The sequence below is a fragment of the Argiope bruennichi genome, chromosome 7 (assembly GCF_947563725.1).
Source record: "Argiope bruennichi chromosome 7, qqArgBrue1.1, whole genome shotgun sequence".
Lineage (NCBI taxonomy): Eukaryota > Metazoa > Arthropoda > Arachnida > Araneae > Araneidae > Argiope > Argiope bruennichi.
The window spans coordinates 14403906-14423261 of NC_079157.1; positions in this window are offsets into that span (position 1 = coordinate 14403906).

Below are 19356 nucleotides of genomic sequence, written 5' to 3' on the forward strand. Positions count from 1 at the left end.
CTTGAAAAAAATTTCCTTTCAGAGCATTGCCAATGTATTGTAATATTTTCAAATGCGCATTTAAAACATTGATTGCGATAAGTAACACAAAATTATAATTTTGCTTCTTCAGTATTTAGAAAAATAATTGCATCATTAGGGAATTTCATACGATATTTCAATTTCCGAGATATCGATTTTTGGTATTTATCTGCATGATTAAAATTTTGTAATTAAATATATTTTACAATAATTCAGTAATGCTGAAATAACTGGACTGTGCAGCTGATGCCTCTTACGACTGCAACAAATAAAAGTAATTGTCAAAATATTTCTTTGTAATATTCATGATACAAACAAATTTGGCCTGGAAAAATGACTTAAATAATACAGGTTATTTAGACTTATAATTAACCATTTGCAACTGCAGTTTTTCGAATGCTTCTAAAGAAACCTCCTACAGAATATTAAGAACTGTTTTAAAATAAATTACAATTTCTCTGATTCAACTACAATTCATCTTATTATAAAAAGAATGTAATTTTCAGGTGATAAAAACAATCATATATTGTTATATTTCTAATTATATTATAGGATAGAGCAGATATTTTAAAAATGAATGCAACTTTCAAAAATTTTCTTCACTGCTTAGGTGTAAAATTAAACTTTAATTACAAATAATTTCTAAAAGTCTATTAAAAGCCAGCTTTAACAACATTTTTAGTCTTAGATTTGGTGCAAATATATTGTTACGAAATTTCGCGGGTCCGTTTCGATAGTGGGAGTTATATGGTGTGGAGAACACTCAATGAGCAGGCGGCAGTAGAAAATAAAACAACGACGTTTATTTACACGAAGACACACAGGACAGCACAAAGACGACAACTATATACAGCACAAAAGACGATTGTCTTCAGCCGAGACGTGCAGCATACAAAACTCTACTACGGACAGTAGCACACAGCTTAGTTCAGCACTAGCTTCACGCCGTCGCTGCTCCGCTTATCTCTGGAAGGCGAGTTCTTTATCGTCGGTTCCGACTACTCTTCGACTCCACTGGTCCACGACTCAATTCACAGTCGACTCCCCGGCAGCTGCAGCTCCTTTTATAGGTATCAGGAGGCGGGGCTAGAAGCCTCTCAACCCATCAGGAACGTTCGAGGCGTAACTCGGTTCCTACTGGACGGTTCGGGAAAATTCTCGATGTTTCGGGTATAATCTATTTTGGCGCCAAAGTCGCCAAATTCGTCGCCAAATCGCCAAATGGTCGCCAAGTTTGTCACCAAGCTCTGGGACCTCCTATGGAACCAACTCTGCTGGGAAGCAGCATCACAGGTTCGTAACAATATACAGATTGCTTGAACTATAATTGAACGTTGGTAAAACATTGATTTTCTAGGCGCATGCTGTATATTTGAAGGAATTAATTTTTTTAAGGAATTAATAATGTCAAGCGGAATCAAAAATGTTTTGGTTTCAGGTAACAATCCCTTCGTTAATAGTATCCAAAATCGAATTTAAATTTTATACATGTTTTTCTCAACCGATTGAAACAATAATTCGACACAAAACTGCATTTGTAGTCAAAAAAATCCCATACCAAATTTGATATATTTAAGTCATTGCGTTACTGAATTATCGTGTTAACATGCTTCTGAAAGTAGACCGACAGACAGTCAACCCGAAATTGGATTTGGCTCAAAATTAGAAATATGTCTACGCTATAAATGTTAAATCTGTGTACCCAATATTATATATCTTGCGTTTTTTGTTTTGTAATTATCGTGTTAACTTGCATTCCAATAACGGGACAGACGGACTTCCTCTGAACAGATTTTTCCATAAATGTTAACAGAAATCGGCAAATATGGAGTTAAGACCGTATATAGAATTTCAATCATCCAGCTTAAAATGTTTTTAGCTATCTTTGTCACAGACAGACATTTTCTATAATTGTGTTTTTTGAACTTGTTCCATTCAGGGTGGTCTAAAACTCTGAGATTCATCAAAATCTCGAGTTCGAATTTTTTGACGATTACTATACTTTCTCTTTACTACGTATGCGAGAAACTAAAAAAAATCAAGGCATACACCATCAAATCCTAAAAAAACATCAGTCCAAACTATACACATCACACTTCTGAAAGATATTTATATGATACTAGCCGCCTTTGGCGACCAACCGGTTAGCCAATCTTAATGCACGTTAAAATTTTAATAATTAAATATTTTATAGAACTCCCATTTTAATTGCTTCTTCATTAAAATATTTTAAAACTTCAAATTTTAATAGTCATATAATTTACTCATAATATTATAAAGGCCCTCAGCCATTACGTAATATGTATCTCTCTAATTTTCTATTAGCTCCCGTAGAATTTATGCTTTAAATTAAAGTGGAATGGATTAAACTGCAATAAATATAATAATAGTTTTTTTACTGAAACGAAGCATTTTTTTTAAATATGAGTACTGAAAACAGAGTCGCTGAGTATTTAAACTTTATAGGCACTAAAGAATATTTTTCTTAATTTATATAATATCTCAAGAAGTTTTCAACAAAATTTTCTCGGATTCATCATGAACAGATCGATTCATTAACGATGTTTAGTTTTAACTGCATCAAACACTAAAAAAATAAACATATTCGTTTGAAATAATCTGTCGAAAACATATTAAGCTTTCAAAATCAAGTCCTCATCCGTTGTCAACAATCAGAACATAATGCGCATGAGTGAATTTTCAACGCCAATTAAGGTAACGCAAATGCGAGAATTTTCTACGTCAGTTGGGGTAACGTTACACAGATTAGAAATTTATAATTTCCTTCATTCTGTTTTATTTTAATTCAAAAATAATTCAGAATTAATCTGAAAGATCGATTCATTAACAATGTTTAACTTTAAATGCATCAAACCTTAAGAAAATAAGCAGAATCCTTTGAAATAATCTGCCGAAAATTTCTTAAGCCTATCCTTTTTAGAGTGGGAAAAAAAACTGAAGCCTTACTCATTTCGCGATGGGGAAATGAAAAGATTTTTTGGCGGGAAAGTTAGTTTTTAATTAATAATTAAAGAACCCCAACTCTGATTTTTTTTTTTTTTAAATTCAGAAACCTTCCTAGGGGTATACCTAATAATTTCACAAATTTTCACGGCGATTGGATGTATGGTTTTTGAATCTATCGAGTACAGACAGACAGACACATATTCATTTATATATATATATATAGATTTTTAGAATTTTATAGAATAAGAGAATTCTGGAATGCTCACATGAAAATATTCGCCGATGGAAAAGTTTTTTTTTCCCCTCCCTTTTAACAATAACAAGGATTGTAGAATCTTTGAACACTTCAAAAAATTTTGATTGATCAGATGTATACTCGTGATGCCCCCCTCCCTCCTTCCTTTCAATCATGTCCCGGATATCACATTTTTATTTTCTCTTATAAGAACCATTGAAAGAATAAGTATTGTAATCATCGAAAAAAAATCTCCATCTTCCTGAGATTGAAAAACACACTTTTGGAATTCTGTCCATCTATCAACGAAAACGATAACTCAAAAACATTTGTAATCAAATGGATGAAATTTGGTATATGGTCTTTTCAACAAAATTGTACATGCCTGTCAAATTTTTGTCGAAATACATTAAAGGAAATCCGGTTGTTGAAGTAAAAGTGAATACAATACCTACAAAACTAAGAAAGCTAGATAAATGAAATTTGGTGCATATGTTCAGCATCTAAAATGTAGATTCTTACGAATTTTGAACCAAATCTGTCAAAGAATTGGTCCTCTATTGATAAGTACTTTCGCATAAATATAAAAACGATTACTAAAAAAAACAGCATTGACTTAAATAAATAAAATTTGTTATGGGATCTTGTAATAACGATTGTATGGCAATTTTTATTTTTAATCGGTCGGAAAAAAGGTTTTTTTAAATAGAAATTCAGTTTCCTAATACTTGTGTATTAATCGCATGCCAGGCATTAATTGCCAAAAAAAAAATCGCCAAAAATCGTACGATAAATTTAATAAAATACTAGATTGACACCAATGATCAATATTTCTTAATTATTGTTCAATAATGTTATGAAAAGCATTCGCAGCCCTAGCCAAGGTCCACGACTGTTTACGGGGGAGGGGCTTAGATATCACCTTTATGTGAGCGTACGTGAGAGAGTTTTGGAAGATCATTCTTTTGTTTCTATCTCTTGCTCGCACCATGCATACATACCCAGTTTTCACGAAGGCGGAACCGAACTAGTAATTTTAATAGAGAAAAGGATCTAAATGAAAAAAAGAAAAAAAAACTTTTAATGACTAAATTTTTTTTAAATTTAAATTAAATCAAATCATTTTGAAATAATAACCAGCGGGCTGGTCTCCGCAAAACTTTCTCACATATTCTTTAATGAATTTGTCATGCCAGACAACGCCTTAAATGGCACTGACGTACAATAGTTACGAAATATTAACCTTTTGGCCTGAATTTATCTTTTGGCGAGTTTTTTGGCGATTAATACTTGACATGAGGTTAATAGTGTGGTGGAACGAAGCAAAAATAAATTCCCACGCGAATTAAAACAGTTTATTATTGATCTTAGAAGTTGTGTGACAACTCAACTCTGTTTTGTTGTTTATTTTTGTTCGAGAGTTTGATATGCGCATTATCGTTACTTCTATTAATCTTAGATCGTTATATTTAACGACATGTAAATATTGAATGTTTATGTCGTCTAACCTTTGATTTACTCATATTAACAAGAACACGACTAATGTATGACGGCACGACTGCTTCAGTTTCGTTTATGTCAATAGCATTCAAAAATCGAATTTGTGTTTTAGACACGTTTTTCTCAAAAGATTGAAACAAAAATTCACACAAAACTGCACTTGAAAGTCATAAATTTCCAAACCAAATTTGACATATTTAAGTCACTATAATTTTGAATCATCGTGTTTATTTATTTCTGAAAGTACAGACCGTAGAAACACAAACAGTCAGTTTTTTTCTAACTGATTGAAACAACAATTCGACACAAAACAGCACTTGTAGTCACAAAATTTCATACCAAATTTGATATATTTAAATCATTTCATTTTTTAACTATTGCATTTGCATGTTTTTGAAAGTATATACCGACAGATAGTCAAACCATAGTTGGATTTGGCTCTAAATTTGACAGGTGTTTGCACTAAAGATCATAAATCCATGCACCGAATTTAATCTATCTAGCTCTCTTCGTTTCGTACTGTTACGAATCTGTGATGTGGCTTTCCAGCATAGTTGGTTCCATGGGAGGTCCCAGAGCTTGGCGACCATTTGGCGACTTTGGCGCCAAAATGGATTATACCCGAAACATCGAGAATTTCCCCGATCCGTCCAGTAGGAACGGAGATACGCCTCGAACGTTCCCGATTGGTTGAGAGGCTTCTAGCCCCGCCTCCTGAAACTTATAAAAGGAAGCACTCGCAGCTGCCGGTCAGTGGTGAGTCGAGTGGTGAACCAGATCTTGAGTCGGGAATTGAGTGGTCGTGAACCGGATCTCAGAGAGTAGTCGGAGCTGGCCTTCCAGAGATAAGCGGAGCAGCGACGGAGTGAAGCTAGTGCTGAACTAAGCTGTGTACTACTGTCTGCAGTAGAGTCTGTTGTATGCTGCACGTCTCGGCTGAAGATAATCGTCTTCTGTGCTGTATATAGTTGTTGTCTTTGTGCTATCCTGTGTGTCTTCAGGTAAATAAACGTCGTTGTTTTATTTCCTACTGCCGCCTTCTGATTGAGTGTTCTCCACACCATATAACTCCCACTATTCAAACGAACCCCGGGAAATTTCGTAACAGTGCTTACAGTGTTAATTTATATTCGAACAGCCTAACAGACAGCCTTCCCCCTGAGCGGATTTTTTTTCTTCTTTTTTTAGTTATTTTTGTCACAGACAGACAGATGAATATTTTCCAAAAATGTGTTTTTCGTTTTAGACTCTAGGAGGTTTAAAGTGTGGAGATTCGTCGAATTCTCAAGTTCGAATTTCCCGACGATTACTATACTTTCTCTGTACTACGTATACGAGAGAGTAAAAAAAAATCACAGTTGAAAATGAAATATCAATAAAAGTGTCACAGTTGAAAGTAAGGATTTTAACTGCTTGTCTGGTATCGCGAAAAGTCATGCGAAGAGAAACAATCCAAAATGCGCCAGTTTAGTGTCGATGTGTGTGTATATGTGTGTGTGTGTAAATCAGTTATCAACGTTTCCTGCAAAGTACTACTTTATAATGCAAAATATTAGATTTATAGCTAAAAGTGCTAAGTATAAATTATCAGATTTATAGTGCAAAGTTCTGAATCATAATTCTAAATACTAAGGAAAAAACGTTAACTGATGGTGCAAAACATTAGAATTACAGTAGACTCCCGATTATCCGTGGTGCGGATTATCCGCGCCTGCCGCACAAAGTTTTTTTTTTTTTTGACTGATTTCTTTAAAAAGTTGTAGTTTTACAGTTATGCTTTTGTAATTACATAATACATTACAGTATTAAAACAGTACATATGTATTAATTTTTCTGTGTATCCTTGACGCCTCTCGGTAAGTACAAAGCATTTTCTGTTTTCATTAACAAAATGCGTTTTAGGTTAGTTTTGAGTGATATACTAAAATATTAAGAGTTAGTTAAACATTTCCTGCTGTTTATTTTACGTTTTTTTGTACATAAAACGATTTTTCAAAGTTGGAATGACTGTTTTCTCTTTTGTTATACCCGTTTTTAGCGGTTTTCGGATTATCCGCGATTTTTGTTATCCGCGGCGGCCGCGCCACCCAATTCCGCGGATAATCGGGAGTGTACTGTATAACTAAAAGTATTCCCTTAACTATCAAATAAAACTATCAAATAACTATCAAATTTCAAGTAAACTATCAAATTTACAGGGCAAAGTTCTGAAATACAGTTCAGGCGGCTAAGGAAAAATCGTTAACTGATGGTGCATGATATTCGAATTATAATCCTGTTTACAAATGAATTTTTTATTAAAATAACTCAGAACTAAAACTGTAGATTGGATACGATTTTAGTCCCCAAAATGAGAGATTACCTGGCTGTCTATATATACACAGATATGCGAATATGATAATTAAAAAAAACGCAAGTTAAATGAATGAAATTTGGTTTGTGATCTACGAAAACTTTTAACCTATATCAAATTATGAACTCATAAGGAATAGATCCAAATGCAGATTTCATATTCTTCCATGTCCGATGAAGCTAAGTACAGAATACGCTGTATTGAATAAATGGAAACAACTGTGAAAGGAAAATGTGGGAAGGAATGCCAACTGGCTTAAAATCCTAATAAAAATTATTTTTGTAAAAAAATGGAAAAATATGAGGTATTTGTATATACATTTTTATTGTGTGTATATATTGACGAATTCATTCGATGTCTGCATTGGGACCGCGATGGCCAGGTGGTATGGTCTTGAATTCGGAACGGGCAAGTATGGTCTCGATTTGAGGTATGATTCCACCGAAGAACCGTCGTGCAAGCGAGCCAGGTACACATTAATTCCATCGGGACCAAACATCCTCCCACTGGCGTTGGAGAGAGAGATGCCAGTTCAGGTGTCGTCCTCGTCATCTGGCCTCGGTTCAAAATGACGAGGTCAGTCTCAAAATAGCCCTAGCGTTGCTTTAAAACGGGACGCTAGTATAACTAAACTGTACCAAACTAAATTCACTGTTTGCATCTGGAAACAAGGGATAACAACTACTATTGCTACATATGCCACCCTTATGTTTTGAAATCGGAAGTTTAAAGTCATAGTTAAGACATGACAGAACATCTGAAACCGAGTTTGCGCTTGAATCAAAACATTTAAATTAAATAGCTGTTGATGTGTTTTCTACAGAAACATTTTCATTAGATGGTAATAATGTAAATAAGCTATTGCAGGTAGGGATTGCATTATCGGACCAAAATTTCAATACCTGTATTCGGTATTTTTTAGATCTTAATACCGGGATACCGGTTTTAATACCGGTATTAGAAATTTTAGAAAAAGATAGAAAACACAGGTGCTTCTTTATTTTATTTGCCAGATTTATTAGAGAGTGTAAATATCACAAAAAATAATTTTTAACTTATAAAATATAACAGTATATAAAGAATCACAAAAAAAGTAAAGGAACATCTTATTTATTTAAATCACAAAAAAAGTGTAAATATCACTATTCAGTCTGTGGTACTATTACAAATTTTTGAAATGTAATCTTAAAAAACATAATGAATCAATTGTACTGTCATTAAGCCTGAAAAGTAATTTTGTGTAAAAATTACCAGCTGTCGAAAACGCTCTTTCGGCATCTACGCTAGTTGGTGGTACTGTTAGCAATGCTTGATATACCTTTTCCAAGTATTTATTTCTAAATACCTCATATTCAAATAAATCGATTCCTCGTCGGATGGTTTTGGATATAGCCGATTTCTTTATTGTATTTTGGTTCGTTGAAATTTTTTTATTTATCGCTAATTCTAATTTTTGTTCAAGAGAATTCCTTTTCACTATCGACATTAGTGTCATCATAATCTTCGATAACTGAACAGAATTCTTCTGAATATGGATAGGTTTGTGGGTAAAAAAATTAAGAAAATTTACTCTAAACTTCATCAGATTTGAATTGGTTATTTTCTTTTCTTCTTTTTCATTTTCATTTTTAAAATCATTATAATTATGCAATTATCGTAAGACATTTTCTTTTTCTGTATGCCTTTCTTCTGTGCGATTTTTCAGTGTAATATATAATTCTTCAGATAGTGATGTGTGCTGTTCTTTCAGTCACTGCAACATGAAATTTATTGTTGCATTAGCTGTTAATAAATTAGAATGTCTCCGACATAATGCCTCAGTTGTCAGTTTTATTGGAAGTAGAGCTAATATAGTTCTGGATATTAAGTCGAATTCACTATCTGAAAAATTAATTTACAGGTTTATTGCTTTTTGGACTGGATTTTTCAGTTTCAAAAATCTTTCCATCATTAGGAGTAAACTGTTCCAACGTGTTTTAGAATCTAATATTAACATATATTCTGTTTTATTTTCAGTTAGTATATATTTTAGTAATATATCCTTTTTTATAGGGAAACGTTTAAATATCTTAATAATTTTTCGAACTTTATAAATTATAGAAAGCCATTCTTGATGGTTAATATTTCATCCTCATTAGCAATATCTTCTTCCACAATTACATTGTCATTATCTTCATTGTCAATATCACTCTCACTCTTACTCTCTTCAATGTCAGAATCCGAAGTTTCTATATCCACAGTATTTGGATTCTTCTGTTCTTTATTTTTTTGGTATAATACATCTATTACTCCTAATTGAATTCCATGTGCATAGCACAATTGCTGATTTGCACCAATCAATTTTCCAACTTTTTTCATAACTGTTGCTCCATCAGTCGTTATGGATGCAATATCTTCTTTCGAGAATAATCCATGTTTCGCTCATTTAGATTTCAGCAATTAATTAAACCATTCATTAGCTAATTAATTTCGCCCGTTAGGGAGACATAAAAACAAAAACGTATACTATTTTTCTATGTTCGCGATCCCTGAACATATAGTGGAGACAATTTTAAAAATTTTTAATAAATACCGAAAAACCGGTATTTAAACTTGTGAATACCGTTATTACAAAATTGTACAAATGTCTCAAAATACCGGTATTCGGTATCCCGGTAATATCCCATAATAGCATTTTCCAATACCGGTATTCGGTATCCCGGTATACCGGTATTGCAATCCCTAGTTGTAGGTTTTGCATTTAAAGAGTTGTAAAATGCAAAAGAAGAAAAAACCATCATAGTAATATATGTTTAAATCAGAAGAAATCAAACTCTAAGCTCATTTCTAGCATTTATAAAGACTATCCGATAAGGATAAAAAGTAGAGAAACAGTTTTAAAAAAATTACTTTTTATCACGTGGCAAAAAAAAAAAGCGCCAACTCCATTTCTGGTTGAATTACTTCTTCATTTTGGCGTTCAACCGTACAAAAACCTATCCAGTTAACGTGCCATAAATGAAAAATGGCTGCAGTCTACGAGCAAGATTAATAGAGCCAAGGTCAGAAGTCGACAAAAATTTCTTGGATAACTTTTTTATTAATAGCGCCGTTCAGAAGAGATATAAATAGCTAAGCCAAATCGATTTGAGCTTTAATAAAATCGGCGAGTATGTTCTGCGGCCATTATGGTTGTTCTAATTTATTTTTAAGGTTTAAAGTTTGTTCCGGTAAGATTTATTGCGATAAAAATAATAGTTTTATGAATGGACTTGATACAAATTTTGGCGAAAGTTTTATGCATTTTGGACACATTTTTCTCAAAAACAATACCATTTGGCGCATAATTAATACAATACAGTTATTTAAATTACTCATGCAGAATAATGTTACACGTGTCGAGGATTCACAGATAAAAGGAATTAACTGTCTAATAGGTCAGTCGAGTCGTGCTTTTTCATGGTCCAAACACATAATAGCAATTTCCTGTTTTAAATTGTTGAGTTGGCTATCCAGTCTAATGCCGGCTTTACACTCGGCCGGTTATAAGACGGCCAGTAGGCAGCGCATGTACAGAAAGAGACTGATTTAGGTTTGCCACAATTTCATGCCATAGATTCAGGCATTCCATGCTTGTCTATAAATTGCCGTTTTGGCGCCTCTGAATTCTTCTTTTTTACTGCATAACTGCGTATCGCATTAAAATGATGGATATTCACAGAAAGAAACATGATAAAATAAGAAAAGTCATACCTCACTTTGGAAAATTATAGAAAAAATGCAAATAAAAGGAAAAAACAACCTTCAATCAGAAAGAACAAAGAGCAAAAAGTGTCGGAATTAATCTATGATAAGTGATCAATTTTTTCACGCTAAAAAAAGGTGAGTGGGGGGGGGTCCTCCAAATTCTACAAACGTATGCGCAGTAAGAAAAAATACAATACATCGGCATTGTTGTTGTCCCATCGGGATGGTTACTGGCCATCGACCGAACAGCATTTTTCGACCTTCCCACATGCTTTGCCTACTTGCCGTCTTTGAACTAGCCGAGTGTAAACCCGGCATAAGTATACATCCGAATTTTTAACCGGAAGAAGAAAGGGGAAAGGCTTGAACTTTTAACACCGGTTTTTTTCATTTTAATAAAAGACTACCAATCTTGCAGGAAAAGTTTAAACTAAAATATTCTAGGTATTTTAAGATTCTATACAATGAGCTTTAGAACGTGATGATAACTTAATTAGGTAAGGAGAAAATTTTATAAATTGCTAATTTGGAAATATATATATATATATATATATTTCAATCTGAGTGAAGTTTCGAAACCCAATTCTGCAAGGGATATTTAAAAGGGAATACGTGATATTTATTTCAGATCAATATCTGCATTTTTTTTTTTTTTTTGAAAAATTCGTCTTTATAAAGGGGGAAAAAAGGATAATCGGAAAAATATCTACTATTGTTACAGTAGTAAATTTGTGATTATATTCCTCACATGTAAGCTCCTTGTACAAAATTTTCTAATGCAACAGCGAATTATATTTTTTTCTGAAGGTCTTATGCACCATTCATTTTTACTTTCTTCTATAAGTAGTATAAGCCCGATGGAGTCGTGCGCTCCCAAAGCACAGGTCCGAGGTTCGATTTTCGGGCTGGGTAAGGTCAACTCGACGTTTCATCCTTTCAATGGGTCGATAAACTGAGGACCAAGCATGCTTGAGAACTAAACACTGAGGGTTCCACATTAGGCTGACCACCTACTCGGGCATATGCCTTGCACTCTAGGGCCCTCAGTCAAGAAATCAGATATGGGCACTGTAGGCCTTGGCCCACATGGGCTGTAGTGCTACTGAATTTTTTAGTTTTTCGTATACGTAGTATAAAAAAAGTATAGTGTGGTGAAAGCTTATAAGTCAGTTAACAGCTACGCTACACAAGCAACTGTTTTTGTCTTGTGGTCTTGTTATTCGGGTGCGAACCACAATTATCCAGGTTCTATCCTCGCTCATACCAATCCGCCACATTGGAGACATCGGACGATGAACCTTCATACAACTGTTGTGGCGCCATCTACCTTCAGCAAACCAAAATTGCCAGGTTCACTTGACGCAGCAGCACAAAAAGGTCCCAGGTTCTATCCTCGCTCATACTAATCCGCCACATTGGAGACATCGGACGATGAACCTTCATACAACTGTTGTGGCGCCATCTACCTTCAGCAAACCAAAATTGCCAGGTTCACTTGACGCAGCAGCACAAAAAGGTCCCAGGTTCTATCCTCGCTCATACTAATCCGCCACATTGGAGACCTCGGACGATGAACGTTCATACAACTGTTGTGGCGCCATCTACCTTCAGCAAACCAAAATTGCCAGGTTCACTTGACGCAGCAGCACAAAAAGGTCCCAGGTTCTATCCTCGCTCATACCAATCCGCCACATTGGAGACCTCGGACGATGAACGTTCATACAACTGTTGTGGCGCCATCTACCTTCAGCAAACCAAAATTTCCAGGTTCACTTGACGCAGCAATACAAAAAGGTCCCAGGTTCTATCCTCGCTCATACCAATCCGCCACATTGGAGACCTCGGACGATGAACCTTCATACAACTGTTGTGGCGCCATCTACCTTCAGCAAACCAAAATTGCCAGGTTCACTTGACGCAGCAACACAAAAAGGTCCCAGGTTCTATCCTCGCTCATACCAATCCGCTACAATAGTAATCGTCAAAAATTCGAATTCGATATTTTGGTATTTCGATACGAATTTCCACGTTTTAGGCCTCCCTGAATTTGAACAACACATTTTAGAAAATATCCACCTGTCTGCCCGTGAAAGCACAAAAACGATTTGAGGTAGACTTTTGAAATTTGGTGTACTGTCTTTACAATAAATGTGCACATTTCTATGAAATTTTGAATAAAATCTTTTCGAGAAAGTCCGTCTGTTCGAATATAAGTTAACACAATAATTACAAAACGAAGAGATCTAGATATACATGATTCGATACACAGATTTAACATTTGTAGTGTAGACACCTGTCAAATTTTGAGCTAAATCCCGCTTACAAATTTATAGTCTGTCGGTCTGTACTTTCTAAAATAAATAAACGCGATAATTCAAAAATGCAGTGACTTTAATATATCATATTTGGTATTACAATTTGTGACTTCAAGGGCACCTCTGTGCCAAATTTTTGTTTCAGTCGGTTGATAAAAATATGTCTAAAACACAATTTCGATTTTTAGATATTATTAACATCATGCCAGGTAGTAATCGCCAAATAACTCGCCAAGTATCACACGAGATGCAGTAAAAATATTCCATTCAAGCTAAAAGTTAATATTTCGCAACTATTATTCGTCAGTGCTATGTAAGACATTCTCTGGTATGAAAAATTTATTAGAGACTGTACGAGAAAGTTTTTATAGCTGACTTCCCCTTGTTCTTCTGTTATCGTTCTTAGTTTTCATACTTCCTTTTTCCCCCCCCCCTTCCAAATGATATAAAAGGGTTTTTAATTTCTTCATTGACCCTTTCTAGTGCCGTGGGAAGCATGCTTCCCACCAAATTTATCAATCTTTGTCTGAAACTATGTAGGTTGGCATAAGTTGTGACAAATTTTTTTAGTGAGTCAGAAACTTAGATGCTTCAGTTCTTTATCTCAGACAAAATGATGTGTCTTGATTTTTTACTTAATTATTAATTAATCAAATTAAATTTATCTAATAATCTAAATGAAACCCTTTCCTTATTCTAATTTCAAGCTTAAAAATATTTTAACATAATAGGACTAGAAAAAAATGGCCCTTTAAAGGGTTAAACATTATATATATTTTTCTAAGCTTTATTAATTCTATAATAAAAGAAGTTATTATAGAATTCTGTAATAAATGCCATTAGATATGGACCCAGTTCTTTAGCGCGAATTTAAAGCAAAGAATATCAGCATCGATACGTCAATCGTAGTTAGGCCTAATGATTAGAGAGTAAGACTTACTAAATCCACTAGGGATCCTATAACTGTCAAAGAATGGATCAAAGAAAAATCTAAATTAACGCTTTGCAAGGAAAAAAGTGTATCAGTCCTTGCAAAATAACCCATTGCAAGGACTGGTCGATTTCTAAATATAGAATTAAAATCTTTCTTAACTACTACGTACTGGATGGAAAAATAAAAATAAATAAATAAACAGAGGAGCCCAATTCGAATGCAAATAAGATAACCTAAAGGAAATACCAAGATGATCAAAAATGGTGCAATAAAGCTAATTACTGAGTCATGATAATCTTTACTAATTCTATATCCAATGAAACTCAGAAAAAGGTAGTGAGACTTGACATTGCCAGAATTTGCTTGATTATACCTGTACAAGATTTTCGAAGACTCTTCTGACAATTTGTTATATAATATCTGCTTCCAATTTTTTGTATTTAGTCGGAGAAATGTGACAGCAGCTCGTCCATCAAAGCTCAAGAATTTATGGTATGACCGAAAAGGAGAACTAGAAAATAAGAAAGCGAATAGACTTCCAGAGATGTTTTTAATAAGCTAATTCTTGAACATTACTTCAGAAAACTATTACTCCTTCAAGTCAATTGGCTTCTTTTGAACAAAGAAAAAAGAATTTTAGATCAACTGATTACACAGCTCTGTAACCACGAAATGGAACTGAAGTAGGATTCAAGCACAAATGAAGTTGGAGATCGAAAAGAATCAGTAAAAGAAGGAAAAAAAACAACAGTAAATGCAATCACAATTTTCAGAAAGTGCATTGGGTCAAAACGTGCAGAAAGTGGATTGGTGATGGGAAACCAATAAGTTGGGTGTTTCCAATTCCGTAAAAGAAGGAAAAAATCATACATCTGCTCATTTGATATTTTTAGATTTAGGTAATATTTTGTTACAGATTATTGCAATTGAATATAATTACTGCAAAGCGTAAAGAGCTAGATCAATAAAATTTGGCACACTATTTTAACATCCAAACGGTAAATCTGCATCAAATTTTGGAACAAATCTGTCACTGAGTTGACCCGCCTGAAAATTCGGTTATTGTTATTGAATTATTGTAAATGCGATAATTAGAAAGCATATCTCTTTAGATAAATGAAATTTGAAATGTAATGCATTGCTATAATTATACTCGCCAAATGTTATAATTGTGCCAAAACTCGCCAAATGTAGCACCAAAACAAAATCGACATTGCAACCCTACGTGCTTGCCCTAATAGCACACATATATTGCACAATATTATATAATATTAAACAATATTCGCAATATTGTATAATATTGTTAAACATTAAATTATATAATATAATATCACACAATATTTAATAATATTGTGGAGTTGCTTTGCTAACTTACGAAAATAAATAAGCTCTTGTTTACACTATTTATACAAAGATTACAAGAAGAAAATCGTATTTTTTTAGGAAATTATAAGCTTCAATCCATCGAAAAAATACATCAAAATTGCATATTCAGCTTTCTTTACCATACTATTGGAGCACAAAGCGCTCATGTGCGGGAATCTGAAAATAAAATTTCTTGGCTCTCACGGTCTTGCCCATGACCCATAATATTTCTAAGGTGGGGAAGGGAATAATACCTCTATAATGAAGAATCCAGAAAAGTTCGAAGGAAACTACCCCGCTGTTTTTTCTTTTAAACATATAATACTGATTGAAAGCATATCTGAATTTGTTGCAGACTTTAAAAGAAAAAGAATTTTTCGTCGATTTTAAAATGAGTTTATCATTCATAATTTATTACTTGACCCACTTCGCTATGCAAACATCCATCGCTCATTTTCTCCTGACAACTTTCACAACTAATATTTCACTTTCGAAAAGGCTTCGACTTCGTCTTTTGTTCTGAAAGTGTGAAGAATCACTTCTGTTCAGGAGTTTACGAAAAATAATCTGCACATCAACTCTCGAAATTTGTCAGTTCTAGCTACCAAAAAGCTTTGAAAGTTTAAAGAGATGCTCCATCAAAAATTTAACGTGTGGCACTTTCAGTTTTATCTTTGAAGTAGCTTTTAAAAAGTTGTACATGTCATTTATATGCCTCACTTCACAAATTAGAAACCATAATTTCATAATATGTGTGACAGGCAAATAAAAGTTCATTTTATTGAAAGGAAAGTTTTAAATTCCCTTTCAAATCATACGCAAGTTAAAGTTAACGTACAAGAAGAAATAAATGCGGAGCGATGTTTGAGTTTAGTTATAACAAGTAATATATATAAAAACATGTTTAAAGTCAATTCCTACTTATTTTCTTATATTATTTATATATATCTTATATTATTTATGATCGGATGTCGTGTTCAGTGATCACAGAGCTTGGCGAAAAACTTGGCGACCAAATAAAAATTACTGGACAAATTTATTTAATTAATTAATATTTTTAAAAAACTGTATTAACATCAAGTATCATCAACTGCAAGTTTTAAAAAATGTATTTGAACTTGAATGGATGAATAAAAAGTATTTTTATTAAAGATTGAAAATTTGAACAAGATACGTATTGTTACGAAATTTCCGGGTTCGTTTGGATAGTGGATGTGATATGGTGTGGAGAACGCTCAATCAGCAGGCGGCAGTAGAAGAAAACAACGACGTTTATCTACACGAAGAAACACAGAACAGCACAAGGACGACAACTATATACAGCACAGAGAAGACAATTATCTTCAACTGAGACGTGCACACAACAAGACTGTACTGCAGACAGTAGCGCACAGCTTAGTTCAGCACTAGCTTGACTCCGTCGCTGCTCTGCTAATCTCTGGAAGATTCGTTCTTCACCGTCGATTCCAAATACTCTTCCGGCAGCTGCAGGCTGCCTCCTTTTATAGGTCTCAGGAGGCGAGGCTAGAAGCATCTCAACCAATCAGGAACCTTCGAGGCGTATCTCGGTTCCTAATGGACGGATCGGGAAAATTCTCGATGTTTTGGATATAATCTATTTTGGCGCCAAATTCGTAGCCAAGTTGCTAAGCTTTGGGACCTCCGACGCGACACCCGGACTCCGTCCAATACAGATGACTGTAAAATAGTCTTTCTGATGATGGATGGTTGGTTGGTTTTTTTGGCGCAAGAGCCAATATTGGCCATACTGCGCCAAGCATATGGTTTTACATTTGGCAAGCTTAAAATGAATCAGTTATAAAATGTAAAAAGTAGGATAATTAAATAAACAAGAATATTTTTGTAGCAATGAGTATATTAAATTTTGAGTAAGAAATGGGCAATGATTCTGTAACAGAAATCAGGTGTTACAATTTAAATATATATATAAACAATGAACAGGTATTAAATGCACTCATAAAAGCCAATAGCCTTTAAATAGTTTAAAATATTTGGGTGGTATTTCTCACCCACCATGTCTTGGAAATCCAGAGAAGGTGAATGAAAAAAATATTGACGATGAGAATTAAACACTGGACATTCAATTAAAATGTGTTTCACACTAAAATCAATGTTACATGCAGAACAGATCGGTTCTCTCTCACCGAAAAGGAGATGACGATGCGTGAATCGAGTATGCCCTATACGAAGGCGAGTCAACTTGACATCAACCTCTCGTATAGGGATTATAGGCCAGAAATCAATTGTAGGTTTGACAAAATGTAACTTATTGTTAGTTTGCATGTCCCATGCCTTCTACCAAGTTAAGTGGAAATAATTATTGACGGACTTTCTCGCATCATAATATGGAAGGCCATATGTCAGAAAGGATGTAGCCTGTTTAGCAGCAGAATCTGCCTCCTCATTTCCGGAAATACCCACATGACCAGGAACCCAGCAAAATATGACATTGAATCCTCTATTTTGTAAAATGTGCAATGTAGACAAAATCCAAATAGCAGTTGGGTGCATCCCTTTATGACAATGTGAGAGTGCCTCCAAAGCACTTCTACTGTCAGTATAGATAATAAAATCACGCTGAGAAGAAGGCAAGATCTCCTGAAGAGCACAGAAAATTGCCACCAACTCAGCCGTGAATACAGAACAGCAGTCGTTGTGGCGATAGCTCAGTGTATCAGATGGAAGTGCGATGCTTCTGATGATGGAACCAACTACGCTGGGAAGCAGCATCACAGATACTTAACAGTATATACATATATAGGGTGAGTGTAAACTAATAGTAGGAATTGAAAAAAAAAATGTATTAAATGTAACAGATATGGGTCTACATATTATTCCGATCATAAGATCTTGACTTATGAAAAAAAAAAAAAAAAAGAACATTTTAATCTTCTCCGAGAATTAAAATATGGTTTTGCACATACAACGGACAAAGCTAATCATTTGGATGGATTACAGAAATGATAATCATCACAATTTAACTTGCCATAGTTGAAAAATGTGGTTCAATGAGCTGATGTCTCAAGTATTCCAAAAATGTCAAATTTTGGATTCCATGATTTGTAAGCAGAACGCAGCAGTTGAACGATGATTTGCTGGACTTACGGCATTGAGCGATTCTTCAAGATATTTTGTTATTAAATTTCATTTCGCAAATTACATTTTTTTAAAAATTCAATTACCAAAAATCACAGGGTGCGAGATCTGGAGTAAATGGAAGTTCCTTGAAAAGGAAGGTACTGTAAAATTAGTCATATTGTGGAATCATATAACTGGTTGAAAAAATAATTTTATGTAAGAAGTTTCTTCTTTTATGGATACTGCAGATAGTAGCTTTTTTTATTGTAAGAGGTGTACAATTATTTATTCACAAAATTCAACAATGCCAAAATAAAACTCGCATAGTGACAATTTTGATTCTTATTTTCTGACATAAGAAGTATAGAGAAAATATTTACATGGCAAAAAAAAAAAAAAAAAAAAAAATTCGAGAATTTCGACGAATATCCACTTTTTTGAGCGTTCTAATTTCGGAAAACTACATTTTGAAAGATGTTTGTCATAAAGATAACGCAGAAACGTTTTGAGAAAGGCAGCTGAAATTTGGTATACGATCTTCACTCAAAATCTGCAAATTTCTATCAAATTTTGGGCAAACTCGGTTCTGAGGAAATTTCCCTATCCGGCTGTTCGAATATAAGCTAATTCCATATCCACAAAACGGAGACAGCTAAACATATAAAATTCGATACACAGATTAAACATTTATAGTGTAATCTATCCTATAAGCGGCTGTCCGTCTGTACTTTTAGAAACATGTAAACGCGAGAGCTCAAATATATCAAATTTGGTATGACATTTTATGACTGCAACTGCAGTTTTGTGTCAAATTTTTGTTTCAATCGGTTGAGAAAAACGC